Source organism: Stigmatopora argus, chromosome 6 (assembly GCF_051989625.1).
Source record: "Stigmatopora argus isolate UIUO_Sarg chromosome 6, RoL_Sarg_1.0, whole genome shotgun sequence".
Taxonomy (NCBI): Eukaryota; Metazoa; Chordata; class Actinopteri; order Syngnathiformes; family Syngnathidae; genus Stigmatopora; species Stigmatopora argus.
Window position 1 is genome coordinate 20,365,195 of NC_135392.1, and position 5,033 is coordinate 20,370,227.

The window sequence follows — 5,033 nt, forward strand, 5'->3', positions numbered from 1 at the left end:
CAGCAAGCAGGGGTACTCGGTCGTTTGGTCGCCGGTCTTTTGGTCCCCCGGAAGGTTATTGATAATTACCATTTAAATCGTTGCTCAAATTCCCTAAATAAAATGATACTTGAATGAATGTTTATTTAATCATACTTACTGCCCTATTAATTATTAGGCTAAAGAAAAGCTCAAAATTTCCCGTACTTTTATTGTGTTTTGTTGGAGAACTTGTTAAGACCCTGACTGACGTCCCTTCCTAAGGGGACAACTCATGTACATACAAACTCTTATATAGGGCCATTGTTGGCTTTTATTGATGAGTAGACTGTGTTGTTTTACCTTGTTTTGTCGCCGGTCTTTTGGTCGCCGGACTTTTGGTCGCCGGTCTTTTGGTCGCCCGTTGTTTGGGTCCGGGCGACCAAAAGTCCGGCGACCAAACAGCCGGTCACGGCAAAGGTACTCGGTCGTTTGGTCGCCGGTGAAATCAATGGCTAATCACAAGGACCAGTAACAAAGAGAAAAAGCCAATACTACAAAAACCGAAATTAAACCCCCAAAAACCTATAGTATACCTAATATCATGAAGTACAAAGGGAATTCTGTCAGAGCTGGAGACCCTATAAATTTCAAGCTTGTGTTACTTGATGATATAGCAATGTGCCATTTTAGGGATCAGCTCAGTTTTTCCATGCATATTGATTAGTTTTTGCATTGAGGTTTTTGGCTCACCCAACCCACTAGAGGACCCAAAATGCTCTATGCCTACGCAATCTGTCTTGCTAATTTTAATCACTCAATTATTATTTTACACATAACTACTAAAGGGGCCAGTTAAATATGAGAAATGAATGTGCTGATCTTTTTTATTATTGTAAAAAATGTGAAACAGTAAACAAGTATTTTAGTTTCATCCCACATCCAAAATGCTCATATAACATGACTAAAGACATTCAATTAAGGAAAAACTTTACTCCAGGTCTGAGCTTGGTGAGGAATTCAGTATGCACCACCCCTTTTTTCACCAATAATAGGCTCTATTGCCAAAAGCTTTTACTTTGTACTGGAAGTTATCCTTGTGGTTTTGGCTTACTTCCTGAGATATAGCACCCATGCTATTTTGCGTGAATGATTATATTTTTGTTAAAGACTGAACTCTTATTTTTGGTTGGAAATGTGTCTAATAATAAGTATTCCTATGTATGCCTCAATGGTTTTTTTTTTCTTTCATTTCTTCTTGTCTGTCATGCTCAGTGTGTCAGCCCTAAAGCCCATTCCCTGTCTTAGTACCTTTCTTCAGCTGTCACTCTCACGTGCCTGTTTGCCAGTTTTGATTTGAAATTTAGATTTTTGTTCTTTATCTCTCTTTCTCGCTCTCTCTTATCCAACCTTCCAGTCCTCCATCTCTGCCCCCCCCAAATGCACCCCCTTCTTTGCCCCCCTTCCTTTCCCGTCCCTCCTCACAAAATGCTGCTCCATCTGTGTAAGATTGATGCAAGTAAATCTATGCCTCATATTGTTCAGAAAGATCCCTGTTTAAATGAGAGACTGAATTTGTTTTTTGTAAAAGTCTGCATGATTGTGAGCTGTAATTTTGGTCAACAAAAAGACTTGGAGAATAGCAAATGCCCCAAAGGTCTGTGTTGGTTGAGTACTAAATGTGACCTTAGAAAATAAAATATTTGTAGAATAAAACTATCTAGTGGGACGAAAGATGAGGTTCAATAATATTTTATTAAAGGAGGATAATCAACATCATTTTTTTCATACCACTCTTGTAAATGAATGCCAAGTATAAAGTAGGGATGTGCGGATCAAAAATGTTTACATGTGACACCGGGTCACCTGATTTTGAGTATCTGCCGTTACCGAGTCCCAATCCAATATAGCCAGGAAATGTATCAAGTTGTTGTAGGGTTACTATATCCAAATATATTTTGTCCATCAAATTTGACTAGAGCTATCACAACAGTATAATCATATAAAAGGATGATTTCATTAAAGCAAATTAAAAAGAAATCAAAAAATCCCTTTTTTCAGTTGTGTGGCACCAAATTAACTTTGGGAACACATTGTTTAAACAAGTTAGTATTTTACATAAATAGAGTCATACACCGAATAAACTTGGTCACCCAATGCGATATATTGATCTATTTTAGCTACTTTTTTTCTACTGCAAGGTTTGTTTCAATTGTGTCAATATAAATATAGAAATATTATAAAATTTTGTGTATATCTATAAATATTTGCATTATACTTATAGTTTTGTTACTTGTTATCTTAACTCATTAACTGTCACAGGAAGTGATCATATTTCACTGACAGTGACAGCAAGATCGAACAATCACTGCCACCCCTCCCAGTCAAAATTATGCTGTCTCTCGCAGTCAATGGCAGTTATTGAGTTAATACCTAAAAATGTAAACCTATATTTAATAAAATAATAATAATGAAAATGATGCAATCGGGCCTGAGTTCCAATTCCATTCAGATTCCGTTCCAATGTTGGATCTCGGACATTCCTAATATAAAATTTAAGACAAGTGAGCAAGGTAACATGGAAAAAAACTTGACGTTACCTCGCAATAATATTTCATTGTTATCTTGCACTCTTGACTGCCTTTTTTAATGATTCATGTCCTTCTTGGTTAACTTCCAGGACATGAGAAGGGTTTTCTATCATCCCATGTTTTATACCCATTGAGTTACTTTGTTACCCTTTTTTTTTCTTTAAACTGGCACATAATAATTATCTGACTGCTTATTTCCACAGAACTGAAAACATTATATCAATTACAAAGGAATACATTCATTCAAGTATCATTTTTTATTGTGACGGATGAAATAAATGCAAATGACATGTAGTGAATTATCTGCGGATTCCATCCTGTATCATCAGTGATATATATGTAGGGATGGGTACTCAAATTTGACCAATATGATTCTGCAAATCACTGCAACTGTATTTATTGTTTATTATAGAAATATTATTCAACTTTCATGCAATACCATTCAATCGAATCCGTGAAGCCGAGATATTATCCCAACAGGGGCTCACCAGAGCAAAACAGTCCATTCGCAGGAGTATAATCAGTATTTTCTTTTAATTGGTCTATGGTGAGCCCTGTGTTTATAATAAGACGGCATTATGTTATAGTGAGGTAAAAAAAAATCAATAAAGCTAAAATCATTCGAGCTAAATGTTTGAAAAGCATAGGCTAAAAAGCTTTTAAATAAAAAGAGGTTACGGTTAAATATTTCTTAGAACCTTTATTTAACACTGTTAATTTATATTCTCATTATGATTATGAGAAGTTGGTAGGTTTAATGTATGATTTATTTGTACAAAAGATGCTGTATATGTCAATGTGCTTAGTAATAGTAGAAATGTTCTCCATTTGAGGTGCACATTAAAGGTAAATGGTACAAAAACGTAGTGACAAAAGGATTATAAATCTAAAAATGTATAATTTTTTATATATTTAGATATACAGTCGTACCTATACTTAGAATATGAACTGGTTCCAGAAGTGGTTTCGTAACATGGATAATTTGTCGGTAAAAGCATATTTTACATTTAATTAGCATAATTTGTTTCATGATCTGACTATAAAAGTTGTCAGGATTTTATTTCATATTATTATTATACATTTGCTTGCAATGAAAAAATGGTTGGCTTTCCTATTAAACTTACATTGGTCATCATTATTAGTTTCATATTCATCATGGCTCCTGATAACCTTAGAAAGTCTAAACAAAGAGGATCCAGAACGCCTTGCAGTGCTGCGAATCTGATCTGGGAACTGCACCTGCGTCCACCACAGACTCCACAAGACTTCCAGACCTTCATTTGTTTTGACTATTGACGTTTCCCTTTTGTTTCCACCCCTCCTCTGAGAGTTGATGTGTACATTGTAATCAGGGCCCTCGAATGTCATAAACAACAGAAAATATGTGTAAGGTCAAAACGGAGTTGGGACTTGGCCCCAACTGTTTGTTCTCCTTGCAAGTGAAAATTCCAGAAGACTGTGTTTTTCTCTTTATTTGTGCATGCTTTTGGGGAATTCCTATTGGTGAACCTAACAAAGGTATACCTATTTTGTATGAAATATCTGCGATTGGCTGGCCACCGATTTAAGGTGTCTACCACCTGGTGCCCGTAGTTGGCTGGGGAAGGCTCCAGCACCCCTGGCCACCCTTGTGATAATAAGAGGTTAAGAAAATGAATGAATGTATGAAATATGTATGCAAAAAATAAAAATATAAGAATTATTTATTAATCCATTAAAATGAATAAGAAATGCAAAAAAAAAAATCAATTGGAGTGGAATTGCGAGTGGCAGCTGACCAAATATATCTCATCTTCTGACCCCAGAGCTGTGAGGCCGACGCGCTAACCACTCGCTCCACCAAGCCGCCCGACCAAACATATGTACACACAAATTAACAAATTGTTATGCACACAGAAAAATGAGGGTCGAAGGCACACAAATCAGGAACTCACCGCTGGCCAGAGTTGAAGATCAACCATGTTCCTGCTGAAACTTGCAAGCAGAATACACTTCCCTGTCTTCCGCTTGCCATTCAGAAAATAGGTGGAAGACGGGACTGTCACTCAACTCAGCTCCGAAGAAGACAATGGCGAGCAGCGGGCATTGGCCTTCGCTTTTATCCGAAAATAGAACTTTCTGAGCAGACTGGATGGTCAGGTAACCTCGATGAGGGTGGATTTCTTTCCAGAAATGCAAGCCCTGGGTGACCTAATGACCTTATCCGAAAACAGAGCTCCCTGAGCGGAGAGCCGGCAGCCTCGGGGTAGCGGAGTTGATGGTGGAATTACCCAGAAATGTTTAAAGTGCAAGCTCCGAGCAAAGTTAGAGTAAGTCACTGTCACCTTTATCCAAAAGTAGAGCTCTCTGGGCGGGTGACGGCTGGATGGCGCGGAAGAGTGAAGTAGAAGTTTATTTTTCCCTCAAAATAATGACGGCAAATAAGACGAAGAACATGGTCTGAGTACTTTGAGAAATCGGCAAGAAACTTTCAATATTACTCAC

General features: G+C 37.3%; 1 protein-coding gene across 3 annotated transcripts in view; it reads right to left on the reverse strand.

The window, feature by feature from the left end:
- cldn19 (claudin 19) overlaps positions 1 to 5,033 on the reverse strand; it is a 60,680-nt gene that overhangs the window by 22,324 nt on the left and 33,323 nt on the right. The gene's annotated exons all lie outside the window — the stretch shown is intronic.